Source organism: Musca autumnalis, unplaced genomic scaffold (assembly GCF_047663935.1).
Source record: "Musca autumnalis isolate F117 unplaced genomic scaffold, ASM4766393v1 scaffold_1, whole genome shotgun sequence".
NCBI classification, from domain to species: Eukaryota; Metazoa; Arthropoda; class Insecta; order Diptera; family Muscidae; genus Musca; species Musca autumnalis.
The window spans coordinates 9,989,630-10,015,477 of NW_027411644.1; positions in this window are offsets into that span (position 1 = coordinate 9,989,630).

Here is a 25,848-nt window from a genome sequence, read left to right on the forward strand (position 1 = left end):
CCACATTTTGAAAGAATTAAACTTCGGTTTGGTTGGAAATTACAACCGGAATACAATGATATATTATATTAGAGTGACTAAAAAAATATTTTCCATTTGATCCAAAAAGCTTATATAACCATAAATAATCATATTTTTTGTAGAAATCGATTTTAGCTACAAAAATGAACTGGTAAAGTTTGCGGCCTTTAGATAATTTTCGTGAAAATGCATCGTTGGACCCATACACATTACTATGGAAACAAAGAACGCTATGTTGGCACGGGTTAACCTTAACCGATCGGCATAAAAGTTCATATAAAACGGTTTTGGATCAAATGGAAAAAATTTGGGTCTTTTGGAGTTCCAAACAAACTTGGTTTTTGGGTCACTCTAATCAGGATACTGATAAGACGCTTGTAACGTGACAAATGTATGTGATATACAACAACATATACTGTTCTCCCTTACCATCATAGTTACGGTGACCAACCGTACTCTATTATAGAGTACAGTACTCTATTTTGGGTGACCGTCCTCTATTTCTTGTACTCTATTTTCATTGGACGTACTCTATGTCCTCTTTTTATACCCTACACCTCAATGAAGAAAGGGTATAATTTGATTTTTCCGAAAATGTATGTTACACCGCGAAATATTCGTCGTAGGCATCCCTTTTGGTATAGCAAAATTCATATAGACGAGATAAAGCAATTTTGAGACGTGTGTCCGTCTGTCCATTAACAATTGTAATCAAACTCCAGACCTCAATTATGGATCGATCGTCACTAAATTTTGTATGGAGGTCGGATTCCCACCAGAACAGAAACGATTATTTTTTGGTAGTAATCGTGAAATATTTAGGGAGTGAAGTGGAACAAAAAACAAATTATCCGATTTTTAAGAGGCAGTGTAGGTCGCAATGATGATCTGATTGACGCAAAATTTTAAGTAAGGTTTTGGTTTACGACAAGGTCAAGGAAAATGCCAATAATTTTGAAAAATAATTGGATGGTATTTGTCGTTTTAAATTGATCATATCCAAATTTTGGGGGAATATTCCGACAAATTGAAAACCAACTCTTGACCTTCCTTTGATGCAAATTATATCATTTATAAATGGAGAACCCTAGGCAGAAATTAAACAAAATATTGTCTTGGTTTAAACAAAATCACTAGTTTTTCCGTTGATTTTAAAACTTTGTAAGGTAAGTTTTTAATAGCAAAAACATTTAAGTTAGTTGAATATTTTATTAAAGCATTACAAAATACCCGTCCTCTTTTTCAGCCTTTAACTTTTCATCAATCTGTATGTACTCTATTTTCATCCGAAAACATTGGTCACCGTAATCATAGTAGCAATGAATCAACTTGCACTTAACGGCACCTCCAGCTACCCCAGCCATGCAATTAAGTCTTCCACTTGTTGTATTCAATGCAGAATAATTCTCATTCACTTTATACCAGCTGAGCCTTAAATCGCCATAAAATTTCATATGGGGAAATTTTATTTAAAATAGAGTTTTAAACAAATCCAAAAATTGTTTGATTCTACATCAATGATTTGTTGTACTTAGATAAAGAAAAAATTGTCATTCCAAATATGTTTTTGTAACTAACCTTTATCGTTGAGCGTAAATATATGGCGAGTTTTAATTTTATTGTTAAAAAAAAATCTAAAAAGATCGCGGGTTGACATAATAAGCTGTTATATCTTGTTACTGTTAACTGAATTTGTCTCAATGGATTCGCGAAAAGATCAAATTTATTACAAAATTGTACGTATTCGCAAATATATTTTTGAGACAATAGCGCTTATGCTTACATTGTGAGAAATAAAATTAAGTCAATGGCGTGAACGTCAGAGCTATAAAACAGGCGCTAGCTCGCTCAATTTATTTGAGTAGAAACGACACATCCAAAACGCATTTTATTATGCGGTATTTTAAAAAACATTTTTTGCATATTTTCGACATTTGAGGGGCCTCATATCAGCCGCAGGGCTGCCAGATTATTTTTATGAAAATCGGGAAATGACGATTTTATTAAAAATCGTCAAATCTATTTTATAAAATCGTCAAAAATTAATACGCAAATTTAGATATATTTAAAATATTTTCTTATTAAAAGGAACATAAAATAGGTATTCATTTTATTAAACATGTTTATACTTTAAGTTAATCAAGAAAGTTATTTATTTTATACATAAATATTTGAAAAGACGAAATGCTTTAATTAAATCATCCATTTTGTAAATAAATATTTGAGATTATCATTTTCTACAAGTCGGTTTTAGTTAATGTGTCATAACAAGTTGTTTATTAAGTTTCAAATAATCTTTGGTATAAAGTACACCCTCTATTGAATCCTTTTCATTATTTTCACAAATTTGATCAAAATCAAAAAATCCTTAAATCGTCAAATCTGGCAGCCGTGATCAGCCGATCTACTTGACCGATTGGGACGCTCCACGGCTTTTTATATTCAGAACGCAAAAAACTAATTTTACGGGGTTTCCACGGCAACTGAATGACAGTTGAAAATTTTGAATCCAAAAAACAGTTTTTTAGACAAATTTACGCATGTTGAATTTGGGTGCAGATTTCTGCGATTATATGAAGACTATACACTCGACTTATACACTAAAAAACGCGAGTATTATAATCGCATAATAATATTATTGAAAAATCTAGTTGCGCGTCTGGATAAGAGCAAAAATTGAAAAACCACCTGTTTTTTGCTTCAAATTGTCTGCATCCTTTTGACACGATTACAGTGAAAACTCGAAAAAATTATAAATAAGAAACTTAATGTCTGAAGTGTATTCTTTAACTTTTTTCTTTGAGCATTAAACAGTACATTACATTTTAAAGCGAATGATTGGGACAATAGGTGTTGCTTCAACACATTTTCCCCTATTTTTTACCTTAAAGTTAAAAAAAAACTCTCGGTAAATTGTACTAAAACAGTTCACTTGATCGCAAACGTTTCGCGCGTTACAATACTCCAACCGTGCGCTTGAACATACATATATTAACCCCCAGTTTATGTATTTCGAAACGAAAATGTGTGCGCATGAAAGACACCCAAACTTTAGTTTTTTAAATATTATTTAATTTGCTTTTGCTTCAAAACAAAAAACATATTTGAAATACACACTCAAATTTGGTAGTTTTTCTTTCGCATTCGTTTTCTTATCGACATACATAAACAGGCCCTAAATTCCTACGTAATACGTATATAAGGATTTTGTCTGCCGAAACCAAAAATTCACTATGGCTGGACAGCACTTTAATTGTGCTGAAAGTCCAGAAACAAATAATACTCCACAGAACATAACATTTATATTATTTTTAGGGAAAAAAACTTTGTTGTCCTCTATATAAAAAAGTATTACTAAGCATTACCGACAAAGATGAAACCTCGTTTTCCGACTATACAAATAAATTAATAATAATTGAACATAATTGTGCTAATAACAGATAAATAGTGTTTTCGCAGGTGACAGAAGAAGATTTGGATGTTTTCAGCGTAAATTTTTAGGCGCTTGTAAGTTGGTATCAAAAACAGTGCGCCTAATTATTCCTCTGAGAGACCAACTCATCACAGTCCACACAGAAAGCATTACGGTGAGAGAAGTTTAAAGGCGGGGCTATAAATGTCTTAAAAAATAAGATTTTGTAGTCATGACTAGAATGATTACGCACTATTAAAATTTCGACACGCCATAGTCTTTCTTGAAAATATATTTTAGTGGTTACAATAGGATTTTTTAGCTTGGGGAACTTATGTTGGTAAAGATGGATGTCCACCAAAAAAGTATATCGTTTTAATCACATGTATTACGTTCGATGACAATTTACCCAGCAATTGGTGTAGACATTTAGAATAAACTTAAGCAATATTTTGAACTTTTTTGAGGGAGATACCCGAAGTTGTTGTTCGACATAGACATCCATGGAGCTTGATGTACGTGTACGGAAGCATGGACTTGTCCATGAAACACATTATGTCGCTGTAAAAGGGATCACAAAAACAACCTTTGAACTGTACATCAGCGAAAATTTTGAACTTGATGTACGTTTAGAAGAAATTTTACGATATGCAAATCAAATACTCAATCGTAAACATAAACTGGAACATTTTTTTCTAAACACATTATTATAACGTTATATTTCTAATTATATTTTTTTATTCCATATTGACTTCTCACACAAATCTGTAACTTTTTACTTTGAACATCCCTTAGGTTGTGATTTTAAAAATTAACTTCAAAAACATCATTATTTAATTTATACACTCAAAATATGTTCATATAAATTTATCTTTGTACAAGCTTTAGTTTAAGTTGGACGTGATATTATTATAATTATAATCCTGAACTGTAATTTATAAGACCTTGTCTTGTTGTTCAGGCATAAATAAATAAATAAATAAATAAATAAATAAAAATAGTGCTCATCAGTCATTTTATTTGGTCATTTGGAATTTATAGGTAGGTCATTAGCCTAGAAAAAATTGACATGCAAACACAAACCGATCCAAAAAAAGTCGTTGTAATTGGGGCCGCGAACCTGCCGCAAACAATTTCAAGACGATACGAAACATGTGTTTAAACTGCACTTGTTCGAGAATATTTTGAAGTTTTGTGTAATAGGAGCATGCGTGTCCGGAAAAATAATATTACGAGTGCAATGTTTCGCACCAAATAAGGTTATCTGTTCGAGAGTTATCGTGAGCACCATGTCATCGGAAATTTTTAAATTTTTGTGAGGAAGATATTTTTATGAACGGACCTTCGAACTTGATCTAAGTTTAGACAAAATATTACAAAGGAGATTTGGATGATTTTAAAGGCTTTCCAAAACCCTTTGTCTGCTTGAAACATCTTCTGAGTAAATAAATTTTTCAAGAGTTTGTACAGCTAAACACGCATCCGACACAGATGGTACATGAAATTCAGGATCTGCAGTATCCTCGAGTGTATTTGCCATAAGTTACAAGAACTTCGCTAAACCGTCAGATATCCGCTAGAGTTGGTGGTGTTGGATTATATGTTTCTAAGGGTCTTCAATACAAGTTTGTTTTTAAAACCGCAGTTCAACATTGTGAGTCTCTTTTTCTAGAGTTGCAATTTTCTAGTACAAAACGTCTTTTTGGTGTTGTATATTTGCCTTCGGGTAATATAGATGTTTTTGAGAGCCGTCATTGTGACATTTTTTCTGAATATACTAATATATTGACTGTTGGCGACTTTAATTGTAATTTGTATAATCCTTCGAGGGCGAATATGTTTCAGTCACTATGCACTAGAATGAATCTGAGTATCGTTGACAACTCGAGTCCTACACACTTTGATTTAGCTAATCGGACAACATCTCTGATTGACTTCATGTTAGTCAGTGACTGCGCTCTTTTAGACTACACAAATCAAGTTCAGTGTCCTGCGATTTCCGACCATGCGCTTATATTTGCTTCCCTTTCTTTTAATTATAATCCTTTACCTGATTTTATTGAATTCCGTGATTATAGGAACATTGATTGGAATGGGTTATTTTCTTTCCTTGTGTCTTTTGATAAAAACTTAATTATTGGAAATGCTGATGTGGATGTTAAATCTTCCTACGTCGCACATAGCTAGATATTAAGTATTTAGGCGGCCAAAAGTAAAAATTTCTAAATACTAGCTAGGCACAAAATTTTGAATTCTAGGTATAGTAAACACTTCCGCGAATTACCCCCACCTTTTTTTAAAACTATACGTCACCGATTCCGTGCAGTTAGACGCAATTTGATTGTTGACTTGATACGTATTTCTATTTGGGCGCCCAAATTATATCAAATTTTGCAATACGCATATATTTTTTTTTTAAGTTGTGTAGTGAAGTGAAAGTGATAGTGATTCCTATAGCTCAAGTAAGCTTCTATTAAATAAATAATAGTTTTATCTTTAATTTTTAACTTTCGTTATATTTTTCGGTAGTTGAACCTACCCTCTTTTTCACAGAAAAAAATTTAATTTTTTTAATTTCAAAAGCAATTTTGTTATGGATCAGGATTCGTCCGGGTCATATTTTTTTGTTTATTGAATACGTTACACATTCAGCTTTTCTATAAAGACAACAATAGCAGCCGAATACCGCCTATTTCTTAAATACAGCAGTTCAAAGTATTTTGTTAAAAAAAAAAATTAAAAAAACATTTTTTTATTTTATGTTTTTTGTTAACTATGGAGATACCTAGTTCGTCGGGGGTGAAAACAGTGACCGGTAAATGTCTGTTTGAGCAAATGCAACTACAAAATTTACCAAGTTTGGATGAGAAATTGGAGTTTTTAGAAAACCACTTGCTATTGTCTTGCGGAGACTCTGTGGAAAGAAAAAAGAACCTTAAGCATAAATTTTCCTACATCAAACACGAATTTAAAAGGAGATGGCTAAAAGCTCATAAATTTGAAGACGTTTTTATGAAAAACAACCAGAAGTGGCTGGAAGGCACCTTTGAAATACCAGTGTATTCGCTTAATCAACCAGGTCGTCCGAGCAAATCATTTTCGGACTTCAATAATTTAAGCAAAAAGAACGAGATAAGTCGAGATGCTCTTGAGTTTGGAATTTCGGTATTGCACGCAAAAATACGTATTTTTGAAAGCATTCTGCATTTGGCATATAAATTGCCCGTGAAGAAATATGGAAATAAAAGGACCCAGGAAGAGAAAACATTAGAAGAAGAAAGGAAAAAAGAAATCAAAGAAAGATTCCGCTTAGAAACTGGGCTGTTGGTGGACATGCCTAAAGCTGCAGAAGCTCGATATAAACATTTTCGGTCATACAGACAGAATTTTTCAAGAAAATTTTCAAGGGAAGAATGCAACCGTGATATTTATCAAAGATTGCTTCTTACTTCAGATCCACTCATAAGTAGTGAAAGATCGTTAAAGAAAACTTCACACAAGATGTTTTCCAGTGAAGTTATAGAACTATTAGAACCTGGCGAACTCCACACACAATCATGCATTGAGCACGAAGAAGTCGAGATAGAAACATCTTTTAATAAGACAATTTAATTTATTTAGGGTCTGTTTATGTATGTCGATAAGAAAACGAATGCGGAAGAAAAACTACCAAATTTGAGTGTGTATTTCAAATTTGTTTTTTGTTTTGAAGTAAAAGCAAATGAAATAATATTTCAAAAACTAAAGTTTGGGTGTCTTTCATGCGCACACATTTTCGTTTCGAAATACATAAACTGGGGGTTATAATTTTTATTTATTTATGATTTATGAAAATAAAATGTGTTTTTATTATAAAATATATGTTTTTCTTATTTATTTTGTTAAATAAATACATATTTTTTAAAAATACTGTCTTTCGAAGCCATTAACGTCCAAAAATATTTTTGGCCGCCTAAATATTTCAAATTGACCACTGTGCGTCGGCTCACTTTTTGATCGCCTTTTTTATTTTGTTCCTGTAGTGAGGAAAGAAGTAAGGTATTCTGGTGATCCTTGGATGGAGTCTATATAAGTCAGGTTTGCTACTTCGATGAGGGATTTGTCCTTCTTATCATTCCAAAGAGACCCTACTCAGCAAAACTGGCGAGTCTATTGCAAATATAGGAATTTGGCAAAATCTGTAATTCGCAAAGGGAGAATACTTCATTATACAAAGCTTTATGGTGGTATGAGTTCTACTAGGATTTGGAAGATTCTTAAGACTCATGGTTGTGCGGGAAATGACAGCGAGGGGATCGATATCGATGTAAATATCATCAATGAGTTCTTTGCTAATGCTACTGATGAGTCTAATGGTGCTTTAGTTAATGTTAATGACTTCATTGACTTTGATTCGTCATTTTCATTTCGATGTATTTATTAATGAAGATGAGCTCATTGAAGCGATGAGTAAGGTAAGATCTAAATCTGTTGGCAGTTTTTTCGTATGTCTCGGATTTTATTTTGAATATTGTTAATACTACATTAACTACTTCAGTTTTCCCATCTGCGTGGAAGATAGCTCGAGTAGTGCCAATTCCCAAATCCAGATCTGTTAGGGACTTGGATGACTTAAGGCCCATTTCAATTTTACCAGCCATATCTAAGATTATGGAACATATCATTAAGAATCAAATGCTGGAAGTTTGTTCAAGTCGTATAAATGAGTGTCAATTTGCTTTTCGCCAGGGAAATAATACTACCCACTTATTGCTTCAGCTAACCGACTCTATTCGCAAATCCATCAATGATGGTATATTAAGTGTTCTTATATCTTTGGATTTGTTCAAAGCATTCAATTCTATTGATTTCTCTTCCCTTGTAATAAAATTAAGGGATGAGTTTAACTTCTCTAAATCCTGCCTGCAAACTAATTTTTTCTTACTTGTATGATAGAAGTCAGTTTGTTGTAGTGAATAATTGTGAGTCTAGTTGCCTTCCCTTGTCCTCTGGAGTACCGCAAGGATCTGTTCTAGGCCCACTTCTATTTATTTTATATTGAATGACCTTCCTCTTTACACGAATTCGTCATGTTGTTCAACTTTTATTTTTGCAGATGATCAACTTACTTGAATGTAATATCAATTCAAACTTAGATTGTTTTGTTCGTTGGGTTACAAGGAACTTATTGAAAGTCAATCCTTCTAAGACCAAGGCATTAGCTTTTGGCAATAACCGTGTTTTACCACCTATTGAGGTCTTTTTGGGTCACACTAAGATAGACTTCGTCCAACAGCATAAGTGCTTGGGAGTAATTGTTGACAGCGATCTTTCATTCAAAAGCCACATTGATGCTTTGTCTGGTAGAGTTTGGGGCATTGTGGGCAGAATTTATGGTTCTAATTTATATCTTCCTCACAGAATAAAGTTAATTCTCTATTGTTATCTCAAGTTTTGTATGGACTAGTGGTATATTCTGGTACTATTGGTGTCAATATTGATAAAGTGAGGCTGATTGTGAATACTATTACACGTTTTGTGTATAATCTTCGACGAAGTAGTCATGTTTCTGACCATGTCATTCATTTTCTAGGATGCTCCTTCTATATGTTTGTCAAATATCGTTGTGTTATTCTTTTTTACAAATTTATTAAAAGTAGAGAACCTTGTTCCTTAAGAAGTATGTTTACATTTTTGCATTCTATTAGGAATCCTCAGATTTTTATTCCAAGGATTTGGGAAAACATTTATTCCAGATCTTTCTTAGTTAGAATTGCATGTTTTTGGAATTTTTACCTGTAGAACTACGTGTATTTTCTCATACCAATAACGCATTTCGATTGAAAACTCTTAGATACATTCAAGGATTAAATGGTTAAAATAATCTACTTTTTATAATATACCACTATTTTATGAATCAGTGTAGAGCGAGTTACTACACATTGGATTTGTGTTTTTGTTGTTTTTTCTTTTCTTTAACCTATTTTTTAGGCTGGGGAGCCAAGGAAATATAAATGCAGTTAAAAAAAAAAAAGATTTTTTTTATAATGATACATTAATGTAAGTTTAAATAGAATTTATTATATTATAACTCAGTTTTTTGTCTTTAGATACGCTTATTTGGCCATTGAGGCTTTGTATTATGTGTGAATCTTGAAATAAATAAATAAAATCATGTAATATGAATGAAATGTTCCGTGACCCTCGTTTCACAAGAGTTATTATTGAAAAGAATTGTGTTTTAGTTTCTCACACAACGTTGTTCAAAGAAAGAGTTCAGTTCAGAATATCACTTGTTCCGCCCCTCTTCGAACATGTTGTACGTATGTTGGTCGTTATAATCGATAGCAAAAGCAATATTTATTTGTGTGGGCTATAAAGGGCAGAAATTTGGGACTTTTGGATTTCGCCGTTATGAGCGATATGACGTTATAAACGATGGCGTTATAAGCGATTTCGACTGTATTTTGTATTTATGCTATTAAAATATTTGTCCATGTCTGAATAAACACTTTTACAGCTTTTCCAAGACAACATTTATGAATACTATTCTAACAATGTTCTTCACTATATGTGAATACACACAAATACCAAATGCTTTTACACTCTAGACTTGTTTTTATTAATGAACGTTTTCGAAACACCCTGTATTCCAGTGATGATTGGTAGATCAACAAAAACCGATAAACAGTATCCGTTAACACAGACGTATAAAAAGCCTTGCATATTTTATGGCGAAAAATAAATTTCTAACTTTAATGAACCAAAGATTTCCAACCACATAAATCGTATGCATTAGTAAAACTTAAACAATAAATCGTATTAACAAATTTCAGGCAACCAAGTATATTCCAAGTGAAATCAATTCTACTCATGAAACTTTTAATAAGAATACACTCGATTTGTTTTGCTTTAAATAAAACTAATTCATAAATTAAATGTAGTGTAGTTTTCATTTCTTTTCGCCCTGTTGCATTCCAACATGAAAATCTCTATTTAAGGTAGCTAGGTGGCTGCATGCCTAGGATGGCCATAGATCTTTTTCTTTTGCTATAGAAACGCGATTGTTCTTCGATGCAACTTTGGTGTGGCCTTTGCCATTTGGTATCCGGCTGCTGGAGCAAGCAAAGTTGCTGGAGTTGTATATACGTCCGTTTACACATCCTGTTGCCGTGTTCTAGTTGTGTAGCACCTTCAATAACACAAACACACACACACACACATAGACACCAACAGACATAGTGGAGTTTCAACCGGTTACGCACCCATACATTACAATGCATTATTTCCTGATTTGTTGAAGTTCGTGTTTCTTTTTCTTTTCTCTCTATCAGGCCTTGCTGGTGTGTGTGTGTGTGCGAGTGCCGTTATTGTCGAATGAATAGAGCAGAAAAGAAAATCGCTGAAAAGGAAAATAGAAAGTAGGAAAAATCGTTTAGCTTAACAAAGTCGAGCTGTTTGTGAAATTTATGATTATAACTTTTAAAGTAAAAGTAGTAAAATACTTGAGGTACTTGAGAGCACTACAAAAAAGCAGCTCTGAACCCTGCATCGAATTGAATGAATGAATGTTCGTTCGCATAATATAAAAATGCATATTTAGAACGAGGCAAGTACGGTTGTGTTTGTGGGAGTGTGGTTGTTTGTTAGTTTGAACCTATTTAACTTGATGTTGTCTGAGCAAGCAGAACAGATGTAAACGAAGGATTATAAGAGAATGGGCAGAGTGAAAAGCAAATGTAGACTAAGAACTCCATAAAAAGCTGCAAATATAAAAGCCCGGTGCGTAAATGCATTCTAGTGTCCGCATTACATTGCATTTAGTTTTGAACAGTGGAATGGCACAGTAGTTTTCTATATGGAGGCTGAATAGAACTCCGAAGAATGTGATCTTGATTACTATGTTATACTTTCTTGGGCCAATCCATGCTTACAGAGATAATTGCCAAAACGACCTACAACTCTACCGGCACAAACAAAAATAACTGATGAGCACGACTATATTTCTATATATGTATTTCTTCCAAACATAAATCAACCTCAAAGAAGTTTTATATCGGACAGTTTCTACGGGTACCACTTAATATTTAAAGATTTTGGCTCAAGTGCAGTGTAACAACAAGTTATATTTAAGAAATTATATTTGATAGTGAAACGATTGGGTACGAATTCTGTCGGAACTTCTTTATTGAGAATGTTTGAATGTCTATGTATGCTATTCTACGGTGTGCTAAGCGAATCTTGCTCACTGCTTTAACTCAGGAATTAGTGTGAGTCCAGGTGGTTAGGCTTACCGCTTCGGCGTTGGCTGTAGGCGTAATTATACGAATGCGTTGATGTCTGGCTTTGTCCGCTGTTCGTGCTCGGATAGATCTCCGTTGATGTCGGTGAAGGACACTGCAATATTCACTGCTCTAGAACTTCTAACTGGTATTTATTTACGTATTGGTAACTACTTGTATATTCTTCGTCTAGGTCGGAACAGAGACTTGCGAAAATTTAATAAAATTTGATAGGTTGTAGTCAATGACTTCGTTAGCACAAAGACTCCCGAAAATTGATAAATTGTTATGTGTTACACGTCAATAACCAGGGATTTGCGAATATTTCATAAATTTTTATTTCCTTCGATATCCTGGTTATACCCTCCACCATAATATGGAGGGTATAATTAAATTCGTCAATCCGTTTGTAACACATTGAAATATTCGTAGGACACCCTATAAAATTCTAAGTCGAACTAGCCATGTCCGTCTTTCCGTCCATCTGTATGTTGAAATGAAGATTAGGGTCGCAACTTTATACACTCAGCATTTATGCTAACGAGGGTATATAAACTTTCATAGGGATAAAATGGGCCTCATCGAAATAATGGTTTTAGACCCCATGATTGCTTTGACGACATCCGTATCAGAAAATTTGAAGTCGATTTAGCAATGTCCGTCCGTCTATCTGTGGCTTTGCTTAAATTTTGTCCAAACTTAGTTTAGCCATATCGGCCCCCACAAATTTTATTTTTTTCCCCAAAATTTTGCGCACCTCGTAATATTTCTACCAGACATAGATGAGATTTCAATATTGACTATATCGGTCCACTCCTTCGGGTACCTCCCATACAAAATTACGGAAAAGTGCAGTTTAGGACCTCCTCTCAAATCCTTTTCAACTTGTATTCGCTGCCCCCATTACGACGGTATACGTTTTTCAGGGGCAACTCCATACTTCCTGAGAAAATGGCCTGAAAGCTGTAAAAAAATCCGCTAAGGAACTATGTGTTGTGGATGCAGTGCACGATAACTAGAACGGATAAACAGATTCGATCCAAAATTGGCAGTCGTAATATTTTGCGCAAACTTAAATCAAGTTCTTAAATGGGTTATATCGGTCCACGTCTTTGCTACGGGTACCTCCCACACAAATTTTCGGAAAAATGCAGTTTAGAACCTCCTCTCGAATCGTCTTGATTTTTTGCAACAGTTTCCAATCAAGTCCCCTGATACGTTGGTACAAGTTTTTTCAGGGGCAAGTCCATACTTCCTGAGAAAATGGCCCAAAAGCTGTAAAAAAATCCGCTAAGGAACCATGTGTAGTGGAAGGAGCGCATTATAACTGGAACAGATAAACCGATTCGATCCAAAATTTGGCAGTCGTAATATTTTGCGCAAACTTAAATCAAGTTTTTAGATGGGTTATATCGTTCCACGCCTTTGCTACGGGTACCTCCCACACAAAATTTCGGAAAAATGCAGTTTAGAAAATCCTCTCGAATCGTTCTGATTTTTTTGCAACAGCTTGCACTCAAGGCCCCAATTCTTTGAGTGGCAAGTCCATACTTCTTGAGAAAATAACCCGAAAGCTGTAAAAATCTCTACGGCCAAAAATTTTAGTGGCTGGTGCCCACGACAACTCTCGAACCGAATACTGCGTTGGCCCACATGCAAAGGTGTCGTAATATTTCTTCAAATATTAGATAACATTCGAAGATGTTGCTTATAGATCCACTTCTTTCGGTTCCTCTCCCCCAAAAGATCGAAAATATTCCCTAAACTGGTACGCGAGTTATCTCATAAACGGAGAAACCGATTTGGTCCAAACTTTGGATTTCGAAATATTGTGTCCAAACATAGTTTATGTTCAAAAGTGGGCCCTATCGGTCCACTGCTTGAGGTACCACCCACACAAATATTCAACATATTTGTTTAAGTGCGGTTAAGGGTCTATTCGAGGATCCTTTGATTTTGAAATTTTTACCGAAAGTACTCCTAGTGTCTATGTTTACAGCGATAATATGATTTTCGTGGGCAAGTACATGTTTTCTGAAAAAATGGTCCAAAGGTCTAAATTATATGGTGACTTGTGGACGCGATATCCATATAAGCAGAAAATTCTAAAAACCCCCTAAAAACATTTTTTTTTTTTTTTTTTTTTTGGAAGGATGTGTATCAATTCGTATTTTGTCTCCATTATATCTCTGTCGGCAAAGCCGACTGATAGTTTTTTACTTGTTAAGATATAGCTTTATAATTTTGTATAGAAGTTTATATTACTCCCAGGATGTTTGGTATTGAAAATGGTCTATATCGGTCCTCGTTTTGATACAGCCCCCATAGAACGGTACCTCCCGATTTTCTGTATTTTTCAGGTTGTGACCTTAATATTCCACCGAAATGGCTGAAATTTGGTATTTTGTCTCCATTATAAAACTTTCCACCTGAAATTTTTAGGTATAGGCGCACGCCTTTATATAGCCCCCATAGAACGGTACCTCAAGATTTTAGGTATTTTGAAGGTTTTGGCGTCAATATCCTACCGAAATGGCTGAAATTTGGTATTTTGTCTTCATTGCAGATATAAAACTTTCCACCTGAAATGTTTCGGTATAGGTACACGTTTTCATATAGCCCCCGTAGAACGGTGCCTCCGGATTTCCGTTATGTTGCAGGTTGTAGCCTCAGTATCCCACCAAAATGGCTGAAATTTGGTATTTAGTCTTCGTTTGGGGGAATAAACCATTCTACCTGAAATTTTTCGGTATAGGCCCACGTCTTCAGATAGCCCCATACGCTACGGTACCCCCGATTTTCTCTATTTTGAAGGTTGTGGCCTCAATATCCCACCGAAATGACTGAAATTTGGTATTTTGTCTTCATTGCAGGTATAAAACTTCAGGTTGTGGCCTCAGTATCCCACCAAAATGGCTGAAATTTGGTATTTAGTCTTCTTTGGGTAAATAAACCATTCCACCTAAAATTTGTCGGTATATGCCCACGTCTTCAGATAGCCCCCATACGGTACGGTACCTCCCGATTTCCTGTATTTTGAAGGTTGTGACGTCAGTATCCCACCGAAATGGCTGAAATTTGGTATTTAGTCTTTATTGGGAGTATAAAACGTTCTACCTGAAATTTGTAGGTATAGGTCCACGTCCACAGAACGGTGGACGATTTACTGTGTTTTAAAGGTTGTGGCCTCAATATCCCACAGAAATAGCTGAAATTTTGGGTTTAGTCTTCGTTGGTGGTATTAAACTTTCCATCAGAAATTTGTGTAGGCCTTCATGTGGGTATAGGTCTTCCACGTAGAATCGCATTCATGGTTGGTAGAAAACCTACACACAGAAAGTTTTCAGTATAAAGTGATTATGATTAGATAAAATATTATTCTCCTCCAACGAATTAGACTTAACGCATATGAAGAGCTTAGTAATTACTTATCGATCATATTTACTTCAATAAAGTTCGTAGTGGAGGGTATAAAAAGCTCGGTCCGGCCGAACTTAACGGCGTTCTTACCTGTTAATTTTCCAATTGTAATTCACTCTTTATTCTCCACTTCTCCAACTCATCTCTGGATATTTTGTTTCACCTACCGACTGGTCTGTCTGACTTGCTTGGCTGACCTGTGACGACTGATCCCTTCTATAGTGTCAGTATTGCCTTCCAGTATTTTGCATCCACCATCCCGACCTCATCTATCTGCTGCTATTCCCATCACGTAAATTTTCGAGTAACGGGAGAATATCGATGCCACTGCTGCACATTTATGTAACAATGAAAACAACTTAATTCCGTAAAGATAAATGCAAAATGGCCGAATCATGTACGGGCAAAAACATTCCACAAAATTACAATACTTTTGCCTTAAATCCGCTTTAAAGCTACTTTTCGGACTGTGTTGTACTTTTAATAGCTAACATTCCGTACAGTTTTTAGAAAAGGTAATATTTCCGGAGATATAGGCTCCGGCCAACCTAAGTACCTTACTTAAAATTTGTTCTCCCTTTCGAACGTAACCTCTCCCATTTTTATGGAAAAAGTGTTCTCTTTTTGTCCCACTGTACCACAATTTGATTTGAATGAAAATGTTCACCTTTTATCCTTTGAATGTATTAAATTGTAATAGAGATGTATGTGTGTGTACGTTGCCACACAAAGAACAACAAAAAATCTACTCTAAAATGCGGGCGTGAACCTTAGTGGTATGTAAATGAAATGGGCGGCAGTCGGTTACTTGTTTACCATGACATTAATGGAAGACGGACGCCGCTTGAGAGATGCTTTGTTGTTTTACCGGTTAGTTTTTGTTTGTTCGATGTCGGCCAGACACCGTTAACAAAAACACATAAATGGAGAGGAAAAGAAAGGAAGCAGATCACTGGGAACTACACTAAACTAAATAGACATGAACAGACATGTATTGTTGTTGTTTACACTCGGTAATGCACTCGACCACTCTTTTATGACTAATTACTTAGTGTTGTCCCTTAGAAGTAGAGATAGCAAGCATACTTTGTTATTGGAGAATTAGTTGCAGTGCAGGTATAGCTCATCCTTATCCTTTGTCACGTTATTGCATCTGGCATTTTAGAAACTTTGTATAAATGAGAAAACGCCATTAAAAACACTTGATTAGCTTACACAACTTAAAAGTGTATATTCATTGATAAATTATGCAAATTATTTTTAAGTTTCTTTCTCCTTGGAGAACCTTAATCTGCAACAAAGCACAAACTGCACCTTAACGTTGATGGTGGCATATCAGAACTTCCAGACCTGTCCAAAACCGTGGATCACAAGCAAATAATTCAACAATTTGCATTAATTCAATTAATTATTTTAGCTAAAATATTTTTTTGAAGTTGTTGATCAACTTTGTTTCGTTTAAATTATTAAAGATGTACTGTTGTGTATGTGCGGGTATTTCTTCAGAACTGTATGGCAGACTGGCTAGAATTCGCGAAAAGTTTTCCATTTGACAATTTTTGCAAAAATATATATATCTTCGTTTGTTGTGTTGGATTGCAAAGCTTACGAAGACATAAATAAATGAAGCCATTTGTTAGCAGTTGAGGTGCTACAATTGTCGTTTCTTTGTTGGACAACAAACTATTGTTTGTTAGTAACGAAGGTAACGAATGCCAAAATAACCCAGCAAACAATTTTTATATGAAATAAAATATTACGCTTTAAGTAAGAAAGATGCGTTTAACTTGTATACCTATCAATAATACTTTGACTTTACGGCCGCTGTAAAGGTTAAAACCAGATTGGGTATTATGAACTGGGTTTGAAGGTTTATACCGCGTAAGATTAATTTTTGATCTTACATTCGTTGGACGTTATGCCAGGTCGCCATTTGTTTGTACAAGTAGTTATAGATACTACCCTCTTAATAGCAATTATAATCCCATTCTTCAAACAGATTCCTCTCTTAAACGTTGCACTGGGATGTACCGCTAAAACTTTCAGTTGAATGGGTGTTAAAATGTTATGCACCAGAGTTGTACATTTATTTGCAGTGTTATGCTGTTGCAATAGTTTTATACCTGGTGGTTGTATAGGATACGCTGAATGGTACCGGGAACGCTGCTCAAAAACTTCCGCAAAAGAAATTGTTAGCAATTTCCATTAGTTGCTTGTCATTATTTTTTGTTGGTGTTGTTGTTTTTTAGTTTTTATTTTTTATAACATTTTATTTTAGTTCCACTTTGGTTTTGCAGTGTTCATCCTTTGGTGACGTATTTTCTTCTATGCAATTCCGAGCGGCCAAATAAACTTACATATACATACATATATTCTTTCGCTCAAGGGATAACTTTTTCTGACGAACAAATAAGCAACAACAACATGAACAACAGCAACAATTGAAATGAACGTCAACCCACTCCTGTGAAAACGTCCCGTGTTTTTGATGCAATTTTTCCACATAAATTTGTTTGTCCTGACACAAATGATGATTGTGTGTATTGTTATTTGCAGAAATAACACTTTGTCGTCGGTGGGGAGAGAAGGGAAAATGGACGCTATGGAACGCTATTTTGCAAAATAAATAGTAAACAATTTACATAATCCAATAGATCAAGAGATTTTTACAATTGATAAGACTTATAGCGTGCTATAAAATAATTTTGTGCTACTTGACGGCTTGCGGATGGCCAGGATAATGATGTGAGGATGGTAGCAACACTTTTAAATAATTCATTTGTTTGTTATTTCGAAAATGCATGTAACATTCGTCGAAGACCCCCCATGCGGTATGCCAAAATTAATATCTCGACGAGATAAAGCGATTTTGAGATGTGTGTCCGTTCGTCCGTCCATTAAAAATTTATAATCAAACTCCAAGCCGCAACTATAGACCAATCGTCACGAAGTTTTGAATGGAGGTCGGGTACCCATCAGAATAGAAACGATTAGTTGTTGGTGGTGATCGTGAAATATTTACGGGGTGAAGTGGACAAAAACAAACTTTTTATTCGATATTCGGACATCGCTTGGAATTCCGGTTAACGTATAGTGCCGTCGAAGGCTGCGTTATAATCGACAGAGGGAAAGTGTCGATCTACATTGCTTGGGCCTTTTCCAGGATTTTCCGCAAGGTAAATATGTGGTCAATGGTGGATTTTGCAGGTCTTAAGACGCATTGATATCACCAAAACATTTCAGTGACCATTTTCTTTAGTCGTTCATACAATATCGGAGACAGCAGACATATGCCCCTTTAAGTAGATCACTCAGTCTAATCTCATTTTTTATGCACGGGGCACAGAATGCACAGGTTCCAATTGTCGGCTAACAAATGCATACACCTTATCAGCGTGTCGTTTCAAGCCTTGAACAGCTTCAGCGGTATACACTCAATACCAAAATCTGGTATCTTCGTCGTCCTCGTTACAAATGGATACCAACAGTTCGGAAAAAATGTTCTTTCCATAACCTGAGCACTGTGGCAGATTTCCTTGTTCGTCACTACAAGAGAATGTGCCTGTATCAAAGCCATCAATTTGATGTTTAATCTTTGGTAAAAGTTTCGAAATTCATTTTCGTTCCTGTTCCTGCATTTCCATTTATCTCTTTGTACTACGGAAAAGACTTTTCTCCTCTCTCTTTATCTCGCGATACCTTTCTTGTGGAGAGTAGCCCTATATGCCGCATTCGTATATTCGATAGCAGCACAACACTCCTGTTCATACATTGGGTTCCTTGGTTCATACATTGGATTCCTTATCCAAGTACGGATTTTGAGGCTGTTTGTATCGAGTGGAAACTAATTTGCCCCTGGACTACTTTGAACGAGTAGTGCTTTCATTAAGCACTTTGGACAGTTGGATGGAATATTCTGTGGCTATCTGTTGCGATTGCAGCTTTCAAATGTCCAACTTCTCTTTTTGTCTGTTCTTACTGTATTTGCTACGTTTAATCGTGCACGTTACATTGCAAAGTGGTACGTTTTTGTTCTGCTCTTTCTTGTCTTCGGGAAATTATTAAAAAAAATTATTTATCCTATATGTAGGATACATTTTCGTTCCTGTTTTTGAACCTTTTTTCTCAAAAATGATTTCCTGTTGGGGGAATGAATGAACTTTTGCCTATTATTAACTAAAATAACGTTTATTCCATTGAAATATAAAAATTTTCACGCACAAATCGATTTAAAAAATATTTTTTTTTTTTAAATGTATGAAAAAAAATCTCAAAAGTTATTTCCTGTTGCACGAATGAACAGTAACTAAAATAATGTTTATTCCATTTAAATATTGTAAAACGTGGCGCAGAGACCGCTTTGAAAAAAATTGATTTATTTTCTGTGCTAAAAAATTATATCTTTTAAAAAAAACTTTTACGATATTTAATTGATTCTCAGAATTAAAGAAAATGTGTGAGAAACAAATATTATGTAATGTTTATACCCTCAGCATTTATGCTAACGAGGGTATATACACTTTCATACGGGCAAAATGTGCCTCATCGAAATAATGGTTTAAGACCCCAAGTATGTTTGAACGAAATGTGTTTCAGACAATTTGGAGTCGATTTAGCAATGTCCGTCCGTCTGACGATAACTCTCGAACGGATGAACCGATTTGGTCCAAACTTTGGATTTCGCAATATTTTGTCCAAACTTAGTTTATGTTCGAAGATGGGTTATATCGGTCCACTCCTTCTTGACCTCCCCCACAAAAGTTCGGAAATGTTCGGCAAATTTGTACGCACGATAACTCATGACGGAAGTAACCGATTTGGTCCATACTTTGCACATGGTGAAATTTTTACCAGACTTAGATGAGGTTCCAATATGGACTCAATTGGTCCATTCCTTCGGGTATCTCCCTGAAAGGTACAAAAAAAGTTCTTTGACGCCGGGTGTAGTGGTTGGAGCGCAAGATAACTCTCGAACGGATCTGCCGATTCGGTCCACAATGTGGTATTTGTAATATTTTGTGCAAACTTAGGTTAAGTTCGAAGATAAGCCATATCGGTCCAGTCCTTCAGGTACGTCCCCCACAAAAGTTCAAAAATTTTCGGAAAAATTGTGCTCACGATAACTCTTGATGGGAGTGACCGATTTAGTCCATACTTTACACATCCTAAAATATCTACCAGATATAGATCAGGTTCGAATATGGACTATATTTGTCCACTCCTTCGGGTACCTCCCACACAAAATTTTGGATAAATTCACTTTAAGACCTGCTCTCAAATCAATTTGATTTTTGTTGAAGCATCTTGCATTCGCTGCCTCAATTACGGCAGTAAAATTTTTTTCAGGGGCAAGTCCATACTTCTTGAGAAAACAGCCCGAAAGTTGTAAACAACCCCTATGGCATCATATGTAGTGGCTGGATGGCTCGAACCGAATATAGCTATATTATGTTTTTCGCAGGGTAGTGCGATAAAAAAAAACCCCTGTCTATCGATATTTTCGCAAAGTTTTCAGCTTTAATCCTATCCATACTTTTGTCGGTGCCTACGGCCAACATTTTGAAAATGCCCCTAAATACATAAGTTTTTTTTTTTTTTGGAAAAAAAAAGTATTTTAATCCACACAGGCTGAGGGTATATCTCTGTCGGCAAAGCCGACTGATACTTTTTTACTTGTTTTATTTATTTTTGTCTTATTAGGACGAATGGCATTATTTATGAAAGTTTTTAATTAATTGAATTAATCGAGCTAACATGACCTAGGGACCTAACCAATATGCTACGATCGTTTCGCTGGTGGTTTAACTCAGCTCATCAGGCATATCGGATGTGAATGGCTAGAAGACAAAGGCTGATTTTGATAACTTCTATTTATACAACTATTATTGCAAATTTGCAGATATGAAGTATTTTTGTTATATCATGTGGCTCTAAAGTGTATTTCAATTATATATGGGAAAAACCAAATTTCCTTTGCAATTCCATTTGAAAAAACTTTAATTTTTTTTTTGCGAGCACATCTACAATTTTTGTACAGAGGATAAGCAGAAAATTCTGGTTTCAAATCTGTTCGCGTTCACAAAATTAGACAATGCGTGCAAAAGTTATAGCGATTTTTATTCTCATATAAAAAATATTTAAAAATTTGTTTTGTTTTTATTTTTAAGTTTTTGCCTTTTTGGGGGCGAAGGCCATTATTTGTGAGATTTTAATTAATTTAATTAATCGAGCTTTATGACCTAAGGATATTACATGAAAAATTGATATCTACCGCTATCAACCGCTATGCGACGTGATGAACAAGTAGAATGTTAACAGGATGTAGTGAATCGGAATAGGACATGCCCTCAACAAGAACTCGATTCAATGTCAACTTGCACACAGAAAGATACATGATGGTAAAAGTAAAAAAATGAGTTAAAGCGAAATTCGTACAATGGGAGCCATTGAGTATACTAGCAATCAGCCGGGTGGGTGAGTTCGTTGTTCGTCTTAAGCTCGAATGGGCATCTTTCTAAACATAAACAAAAAATTGTATAGACTCCCTATATTAAAACAAAGAATTTACTGAATGCGATGGACTAAAGGTTCTGGGCAACGCTGTCACCCTTGTTGACCCAGAAAATGATGTACGGAGAATCAATCCTAGATTATTGACATTCCAATAACCCCTGATAGTGTTGGAGTTGAGCCTCATTATCCCATACCCTACCATTGTCTCAAAGGCTACATATTTTGTTGAGACCCCGAACAAATATTTACCTCTCTTTTATTCTACCTCACCCTGTAAGTAAAATTATACTACATTTAGCTACTCATATTGTTTTTAACAATTATATATTTGGAATTCATTTCAGAAACATATAATAAATAATGATTCAAGATAAGCTAAAATGTTCATATTGATTCGATTTTCAAAAATGGTTGGTTTACATTTGACCAAAGGGTTTTCATGTTATTCGTATTTATATAATTTATGTTTTTGTTTTCAATAATAGAGATTTTATTAATACGGTTTTTTTTCTGACTTAGTTATTTGGTTGAATTAATTGTAAAGGAAAGAATTTTAAAGGGGAATAGTGTCATATTTCCAATTATATTAAATTTGACATTGGTTGTGGTAATTGATACTGGTAACTATTACATATTTATTCAACCATACTTTCCTATTTTTGGAGACTGATTTGTTTGTTACTGAATTTCTTTTATTAACTATCGATAAAACACAAACTTATTATCCTTATTAAACCAACGGTTTCTGACAGAATCTTGCTGAATAAGAACAAGTTAGTCGTACAATATTATCATTCTCAATATATTTCCTCTTCGGATTTTTTTTAAGTACTTATAGGGAGTTCAGTATGCTGGTTTCAATTTCAATTTCTCAGTTAGAAGTTACAAACGTTAGATCTTCCAAAAGTACAGTAAAAATTGAAATGGTTTTAAATAGATTCTATGGATATTTGGAAGGATAAGGTGTATGAAGGATCGAGAGTATACTCCTTTTAATATTTCAATGAAATTAATATTTTCTCGTTCTTTGAAATAGAGGACAATTCTAAGACAATATTTTTCCCTTTTTTTTACAAATTATCTTGTTCAGAATAATTATAATTATCCTGTTTTAAGTTGCTTTTGGTTTATCCTACATACATATGCAAATGTTTTCGTAGGTGCTTCAACACTTACACCTTTTATTTCTTTGTTAATTGGTTTTACTCACTGTGATGTTATTATACTTGTATGTAGTAAATGTAATTATTATCCTTTGATTTTCCTAAATCCACATTAGCGACGAACATCGAGGCCTCGAAGAACGTTATGTGTGTGTGATGCTGTTTATGTAGGTATTTACTGTAAAGGATGTTAATACCCAGCAAACCAAATGTCTGATGTCCGAAACGTCTGAACAATTTCGGAAGCAAAGTCGTTCAGATTTCGTTCCGATTTGTAAACGATTTTTCGGATAGGAAATAGTTCAGATTTTGTACCGATTTCGTTCCGAACGAATGTCGGAAAGAAATTCCCTATCCGAATTTTCCAAGGATTTTTTTCAGATTGCGTTACGAAATCGAACCGAAATCGATGTCGCTAAGACATTTCGTTCCGAAATTATGTCAACCACTTCATACAACTTTCGTTAAGATATCGTTACGATTTCGGATCAGATATCGGACGTATCGTCCGAATTTTTTTTTCGATTTCGTTACGATGTCGGTACGATTGGTTTGCTGGGTAGTTATGATTGAAATTTTTGCATATGTTTCAGGATGTCTATGACTCAAATACAATATTATGATGATATGTTATGTTATGTTAATACTTGCGGACTCATAAGGATTTGAACAAATTTTTAAAAGGGTAAATAATTTTTGCCTGAAGCGGGAGTCGAACCCACGATGTTCTGCGTCTTATGTACGGATACAGCGCCTGCTTGCTACTTAGGCTACTGCACCCTTGTTGATGCGGCTGCTTATTTAATGGTTTTATGTACGCTCGCAGGCAAGCTCCACATTGACTGGCCGTACTCAACACACAGCTGTTGGGCTGGCTGTACATCTATTTTTAGCACACGATCTTGATACTGATCGCCAAATGTGAAGTGGCGAGCTGGTGTCTGAGATTGCCCACGGTTGAATCGTACAGTGTTAGTCTTGGGGATGATGTATATCTGATCGGTAAATCTGATATTCCCACGTTTGGTTTTGCTGACACCGAGTAGCTTGTTCCAACTATGGGTTTTGTTTAAAGCAAACTATAAATTGTCGCAAACGGAAAAATGGTGATACTCTGTCGGTTGTGTTTTTTGTTCATTGATCGTATGGAACCCACTAAGACAAGGAAATAACGAATTCGTAGGATTTTTTTTTTAAACAGGATAAATGTTGTGGCCTCATTTACGGACAACACTAATATTGCCGCAAATGAGGACTTGGCGGTAATCTGAGGATCAAAGAAGAGAAAAGGCAAAATTCTAACCCCAATTTTTTTAGGAATTGTGGTATCACTTCTTACCTTATTTTCAACTTGTTATAGGTTGTGTTTTCGGAAAATTGTTAAAAAAAATCTATGCACGATAGAGATTTTAATGCAACGTTTGTGCCAAGAAATTCTACACAAAAAGAAACGTCAGAGTGGTAACATGTTAAACTAAGGTAAATTTCAGTAAATTCCACAAAATTACCTATTTAAGTTTTTCGTATTTATTAGAAATTTTTTTTTATTTGGCGAGTAATCGCTTATTTTTGCGGATTGTTAAGATTTCTTTAGATTGAAATCACAATACTTTTTTGAGTTCTGACACTTTTTAATTTGTCGATATGTAAATTGCAAACTTTCCGTTTTTTGGTTATGCGTGGCTCTTCTTTGTAACGTTAACAACCGAAAGAATTTAGAGAATTTTTTTCTGCATTATTCAGGCATAGAGCACTCAAAGTGACATACTGATCTCCCTTAAAATAATGGTAACGGAGTAAGTTAACGAAATCATAACTATATTCTCATATTAATTAAGATCATTGTTAATAATATTTCTCACCAATACACAGAAAATACAACAAATTCGAAGTCTCCAACTAACGGTTTTTACCAAAGAACAAAAATAAAAAAATGAATGACGATCCGTATGACCGCGAGGATGATGTGTTACCACTGAGCTACATCAGAAGAAAATCCAAATTATCCTGTCCCAGAGCCCCTACAAACGCTCAAAAAATAAATTAAAAAATATATGCGGAATCTAGACAATGCGTAGAAAAATATTATACCAAATTTATAGAGATTGGGTACATAAATTGCATATTATAGCAACAACAAAAGAGAAAAAATAATTGCTGGAAAATATTGTTCTTCTTCTTCTTTATTGCTTATTCGATTTTCGAATGTTAGCGATCATATTACAATTGTCAAAAAAAATTACATATTTATGTTTTTTATAAATTATTAACAAAATAGGAAAATATATCTCTATTTCTCGCTATGCTTATTAGATTTTCGGCGTTCTGGAATTCTGTCCATTGTTGGATATTTTGAATCCATGACATCTCTTTTCTTCCTCTGGTACGTCTTCCTTCTATGTTTGCTTGCAGTATTTCCTGGAGAATATAAATATTGTTACAAATATATATTTGGTTTGTTTCAAAAATTAGAAAAAAATATTTGGGAGTTCTCGAACTATTTCGCTAAAATCCGATACAATCATTAATGTGTTCTGCTAAAACGTCATCAAGAAATTTGAAAACTTATTGCTTACTGTGATAACTTATAAGGATAGTAGATTTAGAGTAATATTGAAATTACAATCATTCAAAAAACGTGAAAATTAAAACGCCTATTACTCGCGAATTAGTTAAAATCAGTTGATGCGCATCAGTTTTTGGATACAGGGAATCAATCTCTTTCAATATCTATACATATTTCGATGTTTCACTCAGCGGCCAAAGTGTGCCGCCAGTTGCATTACACAATGCAAAAAACCTTAAAGTGGGTAAAAGTCGCGCAATGTGCATACGATTTTGATGCGCATCCGGTAAAAATACGTAAAAAATACACCTATTTTAAATAGATTCTTCAAGAGCCGCGGATGTGCCTCCACATTCTTTTTTGCGTAAGATACCCATATTACTCGCGTATCTCTGTAATTTATGACACGCGTTTTCGCAAATATTATAATCGCGCATAAAGGATTTCATTTATGTAAACATTTTTAAAGAAAATCGCGGTTTAGTACGCGGA